General features: G+C 40.2%; 1 protein-coding gene across 5 annotated transcripts in view; it reads left to right on the top strand.

Annotated features, from left to right (window-relative positions):
• Positions 1-18702, top strand: part of mid2 (midline 2) — a 251809-nt gene that overhangs the window by 221317 nt on the left and 11790 nt on the right. The gene's annotated exons all lie outside the window — the stretch shown is intronic.

Below are 18702 nucleotides of genomic sequence, written 5' to 3'. Positions count from 1 at the left end.
TTACAAGCCTGGTTAATTTTGTTTTTGATATTTAATACAAAGTTTCCTTCTGTGTGTTCCATGTGTGCGACATAACGTACAGGTTGTCACTTATCAACGCTTTCCCCGGGGGGGGGGTTATCTTTGATTTGTAAATGAGTGAAGGATAAATGGCAGAATTAGGACTAATTCAGATTAGATTTTGATTAGTAGAAGAACATTTATGCATGACTTTGGTTTCCATCCAAATTGTTAAATCTTCTGTCAACAGGCAGCAAGGTGGAAAATGAAAGACCCAGAACATGAAACAGCGCTGACAGATTTCTGTCACAGACACTCAAAAACATTTCATGACATGTTCCATAAGTGCGTCCCAGATTAGTCCATAAGTAAAGAAGTATTACTTTTAGAAGGATGTCCTATCCAACCATTTCTTTTTAGTTATGCCATGTTCCCTAAAGTATGGCGTGCATTAAATTGTAGCAACATTTGCTTACCATGTACATTGAGCTATGTTATATCCATGTTTTAGTCCCCCTCAGAGTATGCATGAAGCCTCAAGTTAACTTGCTTATTAGACTTTATAGCCATTTACTCAAATGAATTGTGGACGATATCAGGAGAATCAGTTCCAGACATTGTCTTGAGTTTCTCTTTCACACGTGTGGCACACAACAGGAGATTGTCTGTGTCACCTACTGGCAGTGTTTGGTTTAGGTGAGGGGTTGTAGTGTAAGGTGGTTACCACAGGCTGCAGTGCATGCTATTGTGACAGGCCCGATACTACACGCTAGTTAGTAGTTATAAGGCACACTCACGCACACCACTGGCAACTGTTTATACAAAATCAAAAGGCATCTAATTTGGTGAGCTTTGCTGCTTTGTCCTCCTGTTCATTTCTCTCTTGTCCTTTCTTACTGCTGCTTTTATGTTTGAAAGGCATGACAGCTCGCTGGAGTTGGAGATGTGCTCAGCTTGTCAGTCTTGACAAGTTGAATTAATTATTGCTATAATCAGTAATATAATTACTGTCATAATAAAGACAAATAAAGTGCTTTTATAATTAAGTTAAATTGATATTGTCACAATAATAAGTTAAATGTGCTTAAAGTAGCTACCAGATATCGTATCGTCTTGTCACATGATATAGAGACTTGACATTAGGACATTGACATACATGTTACCCAGCAATCATCAGTGCATACCTGTTTGTGACAAAAATATCAAAGAGAATAAGAAATAATTCTTTAATTGATTTTTTTTTAAATATATACAGTTTATTTAGAGATTAAGTTAATGTAGAATAAGCATTTCATTTTGATATAGATTGCTATATAGAGTATTTTACCCAAAAAGAAAGGAAAAGAAAAGGAAAGAAGATCATAATGGAGATGGGGCATATAGCTTACAGCAAATGGCACCATTTTTAATTTAATGCGAGTTCCTCATTGAACGCAGGTGGCAATCTGAATCATTCCCATCCAACCCCAAGGGCCCCCAGTGCAACCATACTGCCTATACTGTCTATATTTACGCCCCTGGTGACGGGTGATGCCTCGCTAAAACATGCAGAACATGATGTGGAGTACACCAAAGTCATTTCTTGAATTTGTCTGTTGATGTCGGCTCTGGCTCTTACCGACAAAAGTTCCCAAATCTCGTCATCTCTCCAGTTTCGTTTCATTTTCGTTTACATCTTCGTATAAATTACCTTTTTTCTTCACTCTCAGATGTTTTTTCCGGTTTTACGAGGCCTGCAAAATAGAAACATAATTACATGCCTGTTTGCCAGCTGTGAATTCTCTAGACAACAACCTGCTCTATTCACACATGAGATCAATCTGACATTACACGGACTTCGTGCTAGGGAGCTGTCAGGGTTAAGTCAGTTGAGTGTCTGATCCATCTGATCCGTGCACATGTGGAAGGGGCGTATAGCTTCTTATAGAGGATTGTGGCTTTTGCAAGTACAATTTTATTGTGGATCTTGATAAAAAAAACCACAATAAGTTGCTTGTGGTGAATTTCCATTATCAGGATTATCATGAATATCGTGTCCAGCAGCACCCATAGAAACTGCCGGGCAACCAATAATAAAAGAGACTCTGCAAAAACAGGCTGCATACGCACCAACTTCAGAAAACACAACAGATCTTTATCAAGAAGTGGCATATTTTACATTAAAATATATGATGCAATTTCAAATAGTTGAAAATCCTGGCTTTTAAAATTGTTTTTCACTTTAAAGGATGTTCACCAAAAAAGTAATATGGTGATGTAATAAAAACATTTTATGTACAAATGTAAGGTAAAGTTACTCCAGTATGTTTTGAGCCATTTTAGGAGTTTGAAGCATATGTTGATGACTATCCGTATTATATTGTGAATCACAATTAGTTTGCCCAAGCTAATCATGACAGGAAATTTCCATATTGTCCAATGCTTAGCAACGTTCCAAGTCTTATTTCTGATATCATGTTAGTAGCAAAGTTTGGTAGCAAGATAATTTCTGTTTTGGCTTAAATCCCATGATTTATGATGTGCTAATAGCAGAGTTCGGTAAACAGTGCGAATAAGAGTTGATCTTTGTTCACTTTCCTCTCCTACACATCTGTCAGTTTGTATTGAGTTACACAATAGCTTCACTTTTTAGAACCACTTTTCAGGGTATGATCTGCAAGAACAAGTGAGGAATGTTAATAGGTAGCAATATATTCCCTTTTATCTCTTACTTTTCTTTTTCGGCTTGTTTTTTGGTGACTCTCTCTCTCTCTCTCTCTCTCTCTCTCTCTCTCTCTCTCTCACTGTGTCTTAGCTAAGTTTCTCAGTTTCATGTTTAGCAGCGAGTTTCTAAACACTGAGGAAGTTGTCTTTTTGACACCTTCTCTTCTTCGAGAGTCGCACTCTGGCACACATACAGTAGTTGTTTCTCCAACTGGGTGAATGCAGTATTTTTCACTTTGAAAATATTGTGTTTAATTGACACCTTCTCTCCCTGTTTCTGCGTCCTCTGTTTTTTATTTTCTGCTGCAGAATCTTGTCCTGGACTTGAACTCTGTTTTTCTCCTTCTAACAGTACACAGTAAATAATAATGAAAGCAGGAAACTAGGTAATGCAAAGGTGAACAAAATGTGAGTAAATAAACAGAGAGAATGTATGAAAGTATTGGAGCTGGTTGGGTCGTGTTAGGTTACAGTGAACCCAATTTACATATTAACAAAAAAAAAAACATTAAAAGAGCTTTACAAAGACGTACAGCACAACCAACGGATTCTGGTTCAAGTAAAGGGTGGTGCATTTTTAATGTTCCTTTTTATTATAGCGAAGAGATACAATATGTCCGTCTCCACAATCAGATCACTACCTGAATACTCCTCACCAGGATCTCAGGCTCCACTGTAGCATACAAAGGGTTAAAACCTCAGCAATATAGCTAAATCTGGATTAGCCTCAAGGGTGCTCAATAAAATTTTAAAATCAGTCTTAAATTGCAGCAGCAGTGCAGTGAAGCTAAAATGGAGTTGATATGCCAACTCCTCTTAGCTGCTGTCAGGAGTCTAGCTGTGGCATTTAGGATTAACTGTAATCTGGATACACTCTGCTGGGTAGAATAGGTGTGTGGGAAACTGCAGTAGTCAGGGGATGATCTCTCTCTCTCTCTCTCTCTCTCAAACACAAACACACACACGTCACTGTTACTCTCTTGCCCTCTAAACAGGCTGGTGAGCAGGGGTAGATCTAGGTGTGACACGTAATCTAAACCTGTCAGCTCCGACTCCAAGACTGATGACCAGGCACTGACATAAAGAAACACAACTGTCAACTAAAAACAACAGTTTCCTTGCTGGACATTAAAGGTATATTGCACAGGATTGTCACGTACTGGTTATAAACTTGCTCACCAGTGAAAGTGAAAACAAAAGCAAACCCCAGATTTACTCTTGTTTGGCGTATCGTCTTGCTATATTTGCTGTTTTTCTTTTTCTGTTGTTTCTCTTGAATGCCTGCTGCTTGAGGTCTGGCACCTGGTTGCTACCTTTTTATAAGGCGCCAATCTCACCTGCAGAAAATAAGAAGAAAAAAAGAAAATACAGAGAGAGGGCAGAGTCTCTGCAGGAAATAGATCGCCACACATTTGTAGTGGGTTAGAAGTGATGATTGAGAGGGATTCATTTTGTGTGAGTCTATACATTTTCTGTAACGCTTGTCTTGTTGGGGTCATGGGGGGCTGGAGCCTATCCCAGCTGACACTGGGCGACAGCTGGGGTACACCCTGGACAGGTCGCCAGACTATCACAGGGCTAAGACAACCATTCACTCTCACATTCACACCTACAGGCAATTTAGAGTCACCAATTAACCTGCGTGTCTTTGGACTGTGGGATGAGTATCAAACCCACGTTGACACGGGGAGAACATACAAACTCCGCACAGAGGAGCTCCCCTACTCTGGAACCCTCTTGCTGTGAGGTGACCCTGCTAACCACTGTGCCACTCTGCTGCCCTATAACTTCTATATAAAAAGAATAGTGTCAAGATTTTTTATTAGCACCTTTGTCAGTGTGAGAGATGAAACAAGACTTTGCAGAGGACTCTGCTGCCTGTTTGTTTGTGTTGCTCAAAGTGGCTATGATTGATATTTTTATATTAACAATACATCAAATGACAGTGTGAAAACAATGAGCCAATGTGTGAGGGGTCACTCGTAGTTATGAACCCACTGAGAGTAATCACCTGAATCTGCAGCTGCCTTTGACTTTACAAAGCTTCATACTGAGTTTAGTCCACTAAGCGGTCCTGCTGCAACTTTACTGTTTTGGTTCACTCTCACTGCACTCAAAGTGTTGTTTTTGGCTGAAGGAGGCAGCTGTTTTCAGTGAAAAAAGCTAAGCTAAATACCCGCTCTGCACTACCCCCTCATAACCAAATGGCAGACAAACTAGATGGTGAACATAGTTGAGCTTTAAAGAGCCATAAACTTCCTCAACTACCTCAGGAATCAGTAGAGACCAAAAATAGAGCCAAAAAGAGTGTAAATATTGGACTTTCATTCATCAGGTGGTCAGAAACACAACTCTCAATGAATGATAAGGTTCTTAAAGTTGCATAAACTTTGAAGGTGATGATTTGTCAAAGGTGTATTCCCAACTTTTTTCCACTGCCCACAAGTGGCCAAAAGATCAGTTATTTCAGGCTTATAGGAGAAACCTGCACAGCTGCTGATGTACTTAATATTTTATGCGACTAAATTTGATTAGACCCTTGTACCTGCTGGCATTACCAAGTTAATAGGAAACCGTAAAGGATCGGTTTGGTAACATGGGGATTTACAGCATAGCCTGCACTCTTGAAGTGATGTTACTGCTATCACAACTTATATTTCTCCAATCCTAATGTGTGTGTGTGATTTTTGCTTTAAGTTAACAGCAAGAAGTAGCATGGAATATGTTGTTCTTAAAAGTACCATTACTGGTGAAAGTGTTCTCTCCTTATATAACTTAAAGGAGAGTGTGACTCCAAGCTAATACGACACACGGGCACACTTTGCATTTTGTCCCATTTTTATGTTCATTTTACCCATTAAATATACTTTATAGTTAAGAGCAATAAGTGGCCTCTAAAGAGAGCTCTGCCCCATCTCCAGCACTTTACCTGTCCTGTATTTGATAGTGCCATCTGGCACTTTAAGTGAGCCTTTTATCCATCAAATATCTGCAGGCCCTCTCATCTGAATCTCTGCCCCCCCAAGTCACAGTCTTCCACTCACACCCTGCCTGTGGGACATGGAGCATGTCAGTGCTTGAACTCTTTTCTTATGGCATTAGAGTAGATTACTACCTCGCTGTGATGTGGGCATGACATGTAGTCAGGGAGCCTTTAGAGGTGAAGTGCAGGGTGTCTGGAGCTGGCAGTGAGTTCGCCGTCACTGATGCTCATGACTCTTACCGGGCACAATATAAATAACACTAAGTAGCACTTCCATTCATAATGGGCTCTCCTGACACAGATAAATGGGATGAGCGTGTATAGATGTTATATTTCATTGTTTATCTCACATCTGGTATACGTGTCTCTGACTCTCAGTTCAGTCAATGTGGCTTTATTGCCTTCATTGGCATTTACATTTTTAAAAAATATGTTTCCAATAAACACAAATAGATGTATAATACATACAGTGAAAACATGTACACTATATGGAATTAAACAATGATTCAGAATTAACTTTAGTTAACTCAAAAGCAGGTTTCTATTATTGGTCTGACGGCCACTGTACAGTTTCACCAAAAAGGTTCTGAATAATCTTTACTTTTGGAAATGACAAATAGCTTCTGTCTTTCTGACATGTCATAGAGTGCTGCCGTGATGACGTTTTTCGTCGGCCAACCCAGAAACTAGTATCGTCTTGGTTCCCTTGACACACAGCTAATGGGATTTTCATACTAGCATTTGGATTATTTCAGGAAACACAAATCTATGATACTTAAACTTTTGTTCAGTGAGATGACTTCACAACTGAACACCACTTTTATGATTCTTCAAGCATAAATGCAATCGGCAGAAGTCGAAAGCTAACGTTCGGCTATAAACAAGCTACACCAAGGTCTCGTGACTTCAAGGTTACCACCACACCAAGGTTGTAAAGCCGTGTTTGGCGTAATGATAAGTCTCATTTAGCCACGTGTTAGCAACCAAGACACGGAAAAGATTTAGAATTCATATGTGGGTTATATACTGATGTATTTTATGTTGCAGAATAAAACATGACAATATCTGAAGCTCGTGAGCAGCATCTAACCTTTCTGGAGTTTATAATGAGGAACTGTGGAAGGTCATACTGGATTCGTGAAATACCTACCCTTTCAAGAATCTTTAGATGGACTCCAGAGGCAACATGAATGGTTCAGTATTTCTTTCTATTTTGCCTAGTTTGTCCTGTAGATCTAGAACTCACAAAAACACATATACTTTCGTAATTACCACCCCTTTGCTGTCTTCTCTTTCTGTTTGTTGGGAAAGTCAATAAAAATCCACGTCACAAAAGGTAGTGTTAACCACCAAGGCCTTACTTCAGGCATTTAATCAAAAACCCATTTTTAAAAAAAAACAAAAAAAAAACGGAAGTGCAAACATGCTGACTCATGTCTCTGTTTTGGGACTCATTCCTGCAGCACTTACATTTGTGTTTTCAAAGCACATAGACAAAGAATGTAGGTGACTAATGAGAAAAATGATGACTATGAAACAACCTAGTTATATGAGGAAAGAATCGTGGACAAACAGTGGACAAAAAATCTTGTACCATGTCTTCTTAACTTCTTGGGTGTTTCTACAAAATATAGAGACCATGAGCAGGAGTTTTAAAGAGGCTGAATATCAGGCAAAACATCACAGCAACCCTTGAAATGTCATTTTTATATAGCGCTAATTTGCAACAGCAAACACGTTTGAAGAGAGTGTAATGCCACCAGGATTAAACATTTTATCAAGGTAATGAGGAAATGTTGTTAATTAAAATTTCTGGCAAGTCACACAAAAAGTTCACTGACAAAGTATTTAATTTGTTTTGCTTACAATATCTGCTCATAGCAACTAAAGTGTTATTAAACTTTTTTTATGGCTATGTTCAGGGAATTGAAAAGAGTTAGTTAAGGACAGAAAAATACTGTTTGTTTTTTTTTGTTATACTGGTGTGAGCCCCGGTCCTGCGCTCTGCACTGCCACTTTCCACCCTGACTCTCACTCTATGATATGCCTGTGGAACAAAAATGTAGCACTAACCTCACTCAAAAGAAAAACACTGCTTGTTAAAGGGACAGTTCACCCCCAAATCAAAAATACATACTTTCTTTGTACCTGTTGTGCTGTTTATCGGTCTAGATTGTTTTGGTGTGAGTTGATGTATGATGGAAACATTGATGGCATAGTCTTCGGCTAAGCTGTGACTATAGCTAGCTCAGTGGTGCTAGGTGAGCTAGCAGTAGATGCATGCTTCCTTCTGCGCCGTGATATGATTGGCCAGTGTGGTTTGGTAGAAAGAAAAGAGTTCCTACATGAAACTGCTCACAACAAGCTGTGTGGATTATCTTGAGTAACCAGGTCATGATTTCTGAGAAGGGTGCTTTCACACCTGCCCTGTTTGTTTCGGTTCAATCAAGCTCAAATCCATTTCCCCCTTAAGTGTGGTTCGTTTGGGCAGGTGTGAACACAGCAGTCGCAATCGGGGGCGCACCCAAACAACCAGACCGAGACCTTCTTGAAGAGGTGGTCTCAGTCCGGTTACAAACGAACTCTGGTGTGGTTCGTTTGCGTTGAGAACGTGTTCTGACCTGGATCTGAACCAACTGCAGTCACATGACACACTGTTTGTGTTAAACCTGAGCATGTTACAGTCCTGGAGGATTATTAATGTGCACCTCCTCCTGTACTGCCTTAATATGCACATTCAGCACATCCAATGCATCAAAACATTGTTTTCTAGTTGGAGCCGCGCCTCGTTTTCAAACTGTATGGTTTGACTAAAATGAACAATGACAGCAATATAGTCCACGATGAGCAGCGCTAAAATCAACCTGCATAGTTGTCCCTCCATTGTGACATTAGAAAGTGTAGCATTTATCTTGCAAGTGTACTCGTCTTCAACGTTTTGTTTACTTCCTGAATTTTTCCTGTGTGAAAATTCTGACCAATCAAGAGCAGTATCTGGTCCGCTTGTAAATGCTGCCATGAGAACACAACCAACTCCAGACAGTTATGCAACAAAATTAATCCCTGATTCAGACCAAAGCAAGTGAACTCTAGGTCTGAAAGCACCCTAAATACATATTTTTTTGGCTCTTGGCTCAAGCTGAGTATTATATAGCTCCATCATATTAGAGGAAAGGCCGACATCTCTACAGCTGATATTTCCAACTCACACAAAACAATCTAGACTGATAACTAGCACCACAGCTAAGAGGAAAAATATATATTTTTATTTTGGAGTGAGCCATTCTAGGCAGCAGTGTAAGCCTCTAATTTGTAGAAATGAATCAGCATTATGAAAATGTGATTTCTAAGAGAGCAGAATCTATTTAAACACAGCAACCTGAAATTAGAAAACAAATGTCTTCTATCCATTACCCTCTGTGTTAGTCAGCACAGTATAGTACAGTATATAATATGCAGTGTTGGAGTAATATAACGCTACATAATTCCCTCCTCTTCCACTCCCACTGTCTGTCATCTTCTTCTCTGGCAGCCGCTGCTATCGGGGGGGAAAGCTTGTCCACCCACAGCCAAGCTTGGTTGAAATTTTGAGCCTGTGATTGGCAACCAGCATTTCTCTCTGCTGTAATGGTTTAGACAAGCCATCAAAATAACAAAAAAAAATCATTCAATATTTTATCCATGATTGAGGTTTTGAGGTTTTCATCATGTCACCTGCAACATGTGTGCTTGTGCATGTGTCTGTCAGTCTCTTCATATGTCTTTGTCCCTCAATCGTCCTCTTATCTCCCACTCTCTCTCCTCCCACTTCTTCTCAGAGGAATTGGTATTCAGATTAAAGTGCCGCGTTCATGTGGTCTAGTAGAGCCGAGCACTGTTTTTGGATTAAAAATGGGTCACAACAAAACTGATCACAAATATCTCTCTTTGACAGGCTTATTAGGTCTCTCTCTCTAGCCTCGGCTGATGTACGCGCTGGAGTAGCAAGCTTCTGAGCCGAGAACCACAAGTCCTTTTCCTCGCACTTGAAGTCTCTCTTTCTGTCTGTGGCTAGATTGGAGGGTTTAGCTGTCACATTTTTTAAGATGAGAAGCTCTGGAGGCTTTTAGCCTAAGCTCATCATATATTTCAGGCAGAGGCTTGCAAAGCAAAGAAGGCAGTGACAAGACACGCAGATACTGGAGAGTCATGCATCACAGGCCTGTCTGTTCAGAGGAGTGACTCCTAAATACTCCCATAAATACAGCAGTGTATAAGTGTAAAGCAAATCTGAATGCAGCTAACTGTGTCAATACAGCACCCTTAAGGCGAGCACAGGGGTGCACTGACATTCTTTCAACTGTATAATGTAATTTGCTGTACGATTTGATCTAATGGTGTAAATCTGAGACGTTTTCTCTGTGATCACAGATGTTGGAGGTAAAATAAAAAGCTCTACATCAAAGGATGTAATCAGTGCGCACAATGCTAAAGAAAAGCACCTGAAGTTTTGCATCAAAACACTTGTGTCCTCGTCTCTCTTAACAACCAGACGATCATTAAAAGTGGGAACTGCTCATGTTGGAAAGAAATAAAGGCTTGACTCAGGCTTGTTTTTGTTATCTGCACTTCAAGAGGCATTGTTGAAGTCTGTTCTCTTATGCAATGTCCTGGCCTCAGATGCTCCATGTCCCTCCTTTATGTCCCTCTCTAACCCCCTCTCCTGGCATGTTGTCCTCCATTACCCCCGGCTATGGCATATGATCTCCTCTTCTGGTGCCTTTTCTTCAATCTTTAGGCCATCTGTCAATTCATCCCAGAGGTAAAGCTTTTCATCTCAAGATGCCACAACTTTTGGTCTCACAGTGAGGACAGATCAGTAATGCTTACTGTAATCCCACTCAGACGTAAACACAAATTCAGAGTTTGTATGCAGATTTGTGGCTTTGTAAAATGTGTCTATGTTTGTTTGGTAGAGAGGCAGAGAGGGAAAAGAAGAGGAGAAACAAGTCAATGTTTTGCTGTTACAGCATCTGCCCTTAAGGATGCTACTCAGCATTGCTATGAAGACACCTGGAATAACTTTTGCCTGAAGCTATTTGTGCAATTGTATGAGAAAGGTCAAATGCAGTAACTTATGTGGAGCTGATTAAATGTTACAGCAGCATAGACCGACGAGGTAGCCCAGGAGAATTTAAACGTTGGTTTAAAAAAGTTCTGCTCAGCAGATTGTGTCCAAACAACATTCTGTCCATCATTGATTTCTCATATGGACTTTGGACAATGTCCAGAGAATCAGGGGCAGACATTGTTTGGAGTTCATCTTTATACATGAAGCACACACCAGGAGATTGTCTATGTCAGAAACTTTCTCAACTTCTGGCTATAGTCTATTTGGTTTAGGCAAAAGGGAGCACCTGGGCAGAGCATGCAGGTAGTAGGAGGGAATACACTGCGCTCATGTAGCTGGTTTGTAATTTGGCCATGAACAATAGAGTCTCTTGCCGTTCCTTGAATTTGTCTGACAATTTTGGCTTCAGCCCTTACCAACAGAAGTTCCAGTCAGTTAGACATATTTGTTGCCGTCTTTGTGTAAATTAACCTTTGTCTTCACCGTCAGGTGTTTGCTTTCTTCTGCTTTCACACAAGCCTCATAATAGAAGCATCATCAACATGGCTGCTCGTTTTACTGTGAATTTTCCAAACAGTTACCCCCTATATTCACACACAGGCTCAATTGGCCATTAAACAGACATTTTGCCAGGGACCTGTCAGGATAAAGTCCATTTAATGTCCAGTTCAAGTGTTCAGACGTTTGCGTTCTCACACACAGCTCCCCTGGGTAATGTCTAGATAACTGACCCTTTGCTAAGTTCCGCCCATGGATGCAGACTGGCCGATCATAATGTAGCATCAGGCCGGCTCAGACCAGGGTCCAACAACAACACAGCTGTGCTCCATTGACTCTAATGCAATTATTTCAGATTTCCTTCATTTTCAGGCCGGTTTTGTGGATTTAGAGCTAAATGTTGTGCCTGGGGCGTCGTGTATTAATGATATTCGTTACCTGGAGATGTTGGAAAAACATATACCTTCCCTGTTCCAAAACCAAAATCAAGCCCTGAAAAGTGTATAGCAGAAGCCAAACATCGTTCATCTGCACACACTGCGATGCCACACAGCTTGTTCAATATCAGCAAAGTTTCCCTTTATATTCATTGTCTTGTGTGGCGATCAGCAGTGATGTGGTGGTTCACTTTTACACTGTGATCTGTAGCCTATAGTTCGGCTTTAGCTTCTAACTATCTTTGTCTTTTGAACCTGTTGTTGCTGCTGAGTCAGTTTGACATCCTGGATATATCCTTCAAACACAGACTGTAGACCCCTCTGTCTGCTTCTCTCTGGAATCACTCTTTCATTTAAAAAAAAAAAAAAAAAAAAGATGCCAACTCCGACAGCTTGTCGGACCATCGAAAGGTCAATTTCAGGTTTGCAGTGCATGTGTGAAAAAGGCTTATTTCATGAGAAAATGAAGGTGGCGAGCACAACTGCATATGTAAAAAAAAAAAAAAAAAGTGGTATAAGGCCTTTTGGGGTTTCAGAGGGAGCTGCATAACGTCTGATAAATTGCCTCAAGTGATATCACTTGAGTCAGCTTCATTTGGAGCTGAAAACCACAAATCAGCATGTTTGAAAATTAATCAAATCGGAGGGGTAGGGAGTTAGAAAGAAGTGAGGTTACCAGACCTCCATAGCCCAACCCTTATTGCTGCTTGAGGTGAACCACTTGAGGTTACATTAGCCGCTAATAGCATAACACACCCAAACATCTGACTAACTGTCAGGGGTTGAGTTGCATCGTGGGTAATGTAGGCGCCAGTTTTTGACAAGAAAAAGAACGTGTAAAAACATTATATCCCTGGTCCTGCTGCAACGATATTCCCCTTTTTTTTTGTTTTTCACTCTCCATCTCGAGCACAACAGTGTTATAGGGGTGCGATGTTAAATCGATGGAGTGCTCTTTTAATGGCTTCACACCTCTGCTGCAGTCCTGCCTCATGCAGTTCGGTTGTCTTGATGGAGACAACATTTAAAACCATGTTGTGAAGTCTTGAAGCTTTCAGGGGCTTTTTAGGTCACTCTAATGTCACTCCAATGAAACCACTCATCGAACTCTGAGTGGCTCACAGCGAACCGTGGCACTAAAGCCGCAGTATATACTGCAGAGGTATCACTGTGCTGTTGGATTCTCACAGTTAATATGTGAAGTAACCCACAGCTTCTTGAACCACGTATGAATTAAGTATGATGAGGGAAATAGCAGTTATGAAGAAAGAGAGTGTGTGTGTGTGTGTGCGCGTGTGTGTGTGACCTTTTATTGCCATGACCATACTTCTGCATTTACCTCAGAGCGAACTGTGACCAGGTTTCTACACCACTGTCCTCTAAAGTGAAGCGAGGAACCTACAAAGAGACGGAGAGAGTATGAAAGTGGATGAAAAGTGACAGATTGGGAGTGAGAGAAGGAGAGTGTTGAACGAATAGAAAACACCGAATAGCTCTTTGCAGGGATGAGTGTCTGCAGACGTGAGTGCCCTCAATCCACTGCTTTTTACCCATTACTACAGTTCACGCCTGAGTGATGCACATAGTAAAATAACAGTGTGTCAGTTCAGTCACAGTTTCTCAGTCTTAAATCAACAATCAAACACAGTGTTATTATTAAAATACAGAATAAAAGTATATGTTTTCTTTTAATAAGCCTCTGGTTTTGCAAAGATTTTTCTCTCCTTAAGGTTTTTTTTTTACCCCTTTTTAGTATTTACACTAAATATAGATGCATTCCTAGATTTGTTTTTGCATGAAAAACAAAAATAATGAAGCTTATCTAATTAATTCAAATCCAAGCATGTATCCAGTCATTTTAACATTAAAAAGTCAAAGCCGCTTCTTCTGCTTGACAACATAATAATCATTATATTTATGTTTAAAGCACAGTATTTTTAGGCATTCATAAGCATGAAATTGAATTAAGGTTCTATCCGCGTTTGGTCACAACTTATTAGAGTGGCGGCTGACAGAACAAGAACGCACGTTTATCTAGACGGCTTTTATTAGACTGCGTCCTGTTTATGCTTTTTAATTGGCTGCCTGTCTCGCTAATGAATTCATACCAACAGGAAACAAAGTTGCAGTGGTAGAGGAAAGCAGTTTGTTAACTGAGGATGGAGGAAAGGGTTCGTATTTATACTGAGTAGGATTAGCAGCTTATAGGTTGTTACAGTGGTCTACAGTTTTATCATGCAGGGTGTGTCCGTATCTGTCTCTTCTCTTAGTTTAGTATTCCACACTGCAGCCCAGTGACCATCAGGTCCAGTCAGAGAGAGCAGGCTGTACTGTTCATAGTGTCTGGTTTGATTGCATGCGCAGGTGGGAGTCAACTCTAAGATGTGATTTCCTCAGCTATGAATTCAGCACATGTACCCGGCCGAGAACAACTGTTTTTTGAGAAGTTTTTGTGAAAGTTGTTGATGTGAATGCTTTTTACTTGTGTTCTCGTGTGTACTGATATTTCCACCAAGGTGTTTAAATGTCATTTTACAAGAAACCGTGATTAATTTACCTGATTTTGTAAATATGAATGCTGCTTCTGAAAAGGAGCCAACTCTTAAATTAAATCCTGCTCGGCTGAGGTACAATTGTGTGTTTCCACAATGACCAGCTGTGCTGAGCTCCCAGCCTCCGGCTAGCACCTGTCCCACAGTGTAAAGCCTCCAAACATCAACATTCACTTTTGTCATTTTGTAGTACAAAGCTGCAGGATGGTGTGAAGTAGGAGTAGCGACAACATAAATCCAGGCTTAAATATGTCTTTATTTAGCAGCACTATTGTTTACAGAGTGAAGACCAGGCTCTATTTTGAGTGAGCATATTGTTTGTGTCAAAACAAAAGCTAATCTGAATGCATACTGGCCTTACAGTGCTGACAGCCAAACACTGGACTGTTGACTTTATAATGTTCGTCATTCTGTTGGTAAACTATTCTTGGCGTCCATATTGTGTGTACGAAGCAGGGAGTCGACAAACACCCCAAAGTGTGTGCATACAGTGAGTGTGTGTATGTGTCTGTCCCTGTGTTGAGTAAGCATTTAAAATCCAGACTGAAGATATCGCATGTCAAGGTGCCCCCAGGGGTGTACGTACCTCTTTACTTCCTGTTATAGGACCTGCAATATTATTTACCCAGCATGCATCTCAGATGACAGGCCTCAAGCTACCGCAAAGCCCCTAAAGTAAACAGTAGGAGGTGGAGAGGAGACGAGGGAAGAGGAGATGAGAGGAGAGAGGAGTGGTGGGAGTTGAAGGAGAGGATAGAGGTGTCCCCATGGGATACAGGTATATGATGCATACTGTGTGATTACAATGTCTCCGGTTTGATTCTGACAGGAGACCTTTGTTGCGTGTCACTCACTTTGCTCTCTCGACTTATTTCCTGTCTGTCTGTCTGTCTGTCTCTGCTGTGAACTGTCAGACGAAGGCGAAAGATGCTGACAAAATATGTACAATAAATGCAGGAGAGAAGAAGCAAAGACAAACTGGTTGTGAAGTCTTTGCTTGTTGAGGGTAGGAGGGTCCTGCTTTAAAGTAGATTAACATAAAAATGGATAGATAGAGCAGCACCTTTGTGGTATCACGATATTAATAATGGAGGAACGTCTCTCCACAACTCTATCAGCAAGCAGTAGGAGCTGCAGTAAAGTCGACGTCATCTCTCCAGCTCTTCTTAACAGGCATGAATTATGACCACTTCAGTCAAGACTTTCTTTCTTAAGTGTTTATATTCCTCTTTATGCATAAAAAAAAATTGAACTTAATGTTTTTTATGGCACATTTTCCAAAGCGTTTCTCACTTGTCCACTCGGGTAGACTGCACACATTTGAGTTTTCAACTAAAGAAATATGAATGTGACAGAACAGTGAATTAACTGATGAGGAGGACTATTAAATGTGAGGACTATTAAATAATCTATATATGCTATGCTGTTAAAGGTTCTGTATACGACATTCAGATCATTGATATAGCAGCAATCCGCTATTTTCTATGTAAAGATATAGTTAATTAATGGTGTCCTGAGCAGAGACTGAAGTCATGATCCCTCTGTGGGTGTGGTGATGCAAGCTTCTCTGTAGTTTGTTGTAGGCCCTCACAATTAATGGAATATTAATCAAAATCACAATTTTGGCCCCCCACAATTAAATGAACATGATCGACTGTGACATCAATATCAGGTGCCTTTCAAATTAAGTGCCTCCTAAACCAACAGCCAGTCAGCTGAATGTTGCAACTGCAAACGGGCAAAACAAAAACCATGCGTTCAACAATCATCATCATCATCTGTTGTTTTGAAGTATTTCAGATTGAGGAGAGAACAAATCATATGGAAAGAGTGCTTGAGACTTGTGTCCACATTGCAAAGCAACACAGCTAACTTAACTTACTAACCACTCAAAAAACACCGCAATCTATCGTCCTCGTCTGTCAACTCACAGTAATGTGACAACTGTAAAAAAAAAAATAGCAGCGGTGGGTACAGATCTGTTTAGCTCTCAAAGACAGACTAAAATAACCAATGCAATTACATTTAATTTTGCTAAGACGTGTGTACAATAAATACTGTTTTCATTTGGTTGCATTCTGTAATGAGTTAGCATATATTTTCATTACAGTTTTATTCATAGCACTATGGGTAAAGATCAGATCTTGTTATTTAGCTGTAATGTCATACAACTTGGAAGTGAAAGCAGTGCTCTGTCGAGTGCAAAAAAAAATGTCAATATTGATCAAAATAATTGTGGTTATCATTTTGGCCATCATCATGCAGCCCTAGTTTGTTATGCTTGCTTTGCACCGCACTTACATTTACTGCTGAAATTGCAACAGCGTTGTCATGGAAAACTAGCATCCGCCTTTCGGTTCTTCCCTGGTAAATACTGTTAGCTCTGTCAGCACTGTTGCTGTTGTTTTGTGCTTTTTATGGTGTTAGCACTGTTGGCTGTTTGCCGTTAGCTCAGCCAAACTGAATCAAAATATGCATAGAGCCCCTTTAAACTAGAGTGTTCACATATTTAACATACTTTAACACTGTTAATTGCAGTTGAAAAATGTAGAACCTTGCTCTTAACTCCTCCTCATTGACGTTACTACATGTTACTTACCTGTAAGGGTCTCCTACTGTAGAAGGTAGACAACATTCCTGAGCTGCTCAGCATATGACAGCATGGCATTCTGTCGGCCATCTTGGCTTTAAGAAATTCGTGTTGCGCATACAACAGCTGGCCAGTCGATGGCAGAGTATGGGATGACGCAGTCAGATCCACTAGTGGTGCCTGAGGTGCAACAACTGGCATATACAAGAAAAGGGCTTTCACATGGCTTTCCACTGCAGTGACCACTGTGCATGGGAGGATAAGGCTGGTGATATTCTATGTCTTTCCTTTTTGTCAGCAAATCCAATGAAAAGACTAAAACAACAAAGACTTCCCAATTTACCTCAGTACTTACTACACCATTTCCATTGTCGCCCACAGCTGAAAATAGTCCCTGACGAATACATTATTAACTTCTGTTTGAATAACATTGCTGAAAACTACAGAACCAAGCTGTTTTAGAAAATGACTGATCAGTTTTAAAAATGTGTATATGTGACTCATTTTTATAGATTTACTACTACAGTAACCACTGGGTTTGGGGCTTAGTGCTACAGACAGGTGGGAAAGAAAAGAAGTATTGAGAGACTGTCAAACAAATTGTTGGCTTTGGCCTTTTTTAGGGATTTGTTAATAACAGGCGTGTAAATATAGACAGTGCAGGCAGGGCAGTTGTACTGGGGCCCTTAGAGAGTGGGCCCTACAACTACATGTTTGGCAGAAAACAGGCCCTTGTGAGTAATATAGATTGACACCTTAGAAATATGCCTGTGTGCAAAGACAATTTCACATTAAACTAAAAATGGTGCTATGTGCTTTATATGCCTTATAAAGGGCAAACCCATCTCCATCATGGTTCTCTTTTTTTTCTTTTTTGTAAAATAAATATATACTTACGCTACATAAACTATAAATATGGAATAAAAGCTATTTAATTAAACAAATATTTCCTTATTTCCTTCTATATTTTTGTCCTCTACATATATGCGATGATGATTGCTGGCTGATATGTATGTTGGTGTTATCCAATGTCAAGTCTGTGTTTGATCCTTTGATGATAAGATTATGCAGTACCGAGTTGAGGTGCATAAAGAGTTACTAGCGTGCCTTAGGGCCCATCATAATAGCATTGACTGGGGCCCATTGTAACTAGCATACGCTACTGGTTGATAATATCCTTAAATCTGTCTGATTAAACTGTTCCACGTGATTTAAAACACTACATGTTTAAGCTTTGGGTGGACTGTCTTTGATGTAAAAATGAAGTCACCTTTGCACAATGAACACAAGAGAAAAAAAACATTAAACAGCAATATATCACTGTGTTGTGTCACGTGGCTGCTGGGGCTCGACAACAAAGAGTTTTGTGATGTGTTCGTTAGCTCAAAGCACCGTGCTTCATTCACTGAGCAGGTGGAAATGCCAGCAGGTGGAGGGGGAGATTGGGAGTGTGTTAAAATGCCAGTTGGCTGGGAGGTTGTTTTTTTGTATGTTTGGTTGGTTGGGTTTTTTGTATTTTTGGGGGGTGTTTTATTTGTTTTGGATTTTTTTTTTCTGATTTGTTTATTTTGTTCTTCAAGACAGACTGTTTTGAGCACAGAACTTCACTAGTGAAACCCTGATATCAACCGATAAAGCTTGCAATCACCCTTTGTCTGCAGTACAGTGACAGTATATGCATTCACACAGCAGCAGAGAGCCTGTGTATCATGAAGACAGGAGCTGAGTTTTAATGAATGATTCCGTTTTACACACACAGCCGATAGTACTGACAGTGACTCTTTCACACGCTTTTACTCTAACGAACCATCACAGAAACCTTCCTTCCA

This window comes from Epinephelus fuscoguttatus, linkage group LG9 (assembly GCF_011397635.1).
Source record: "Epinephelus fuscoguttatus linkage group LG9, E.fuscoguttatus.final_Chr_v1".
Classification (NCBI taxonomy): domain Eukaryota; kingdom Metazoa; phylum Chordata; class Actinopteri; order Perciformes; family Serranidae; genus Epinephelus; species Epinephelus fuscoguttatus.
Note: the sequence above shows the minus strand (reverse complement) of the source record. Positions and strands in the feature narration are given on the sequence as shown.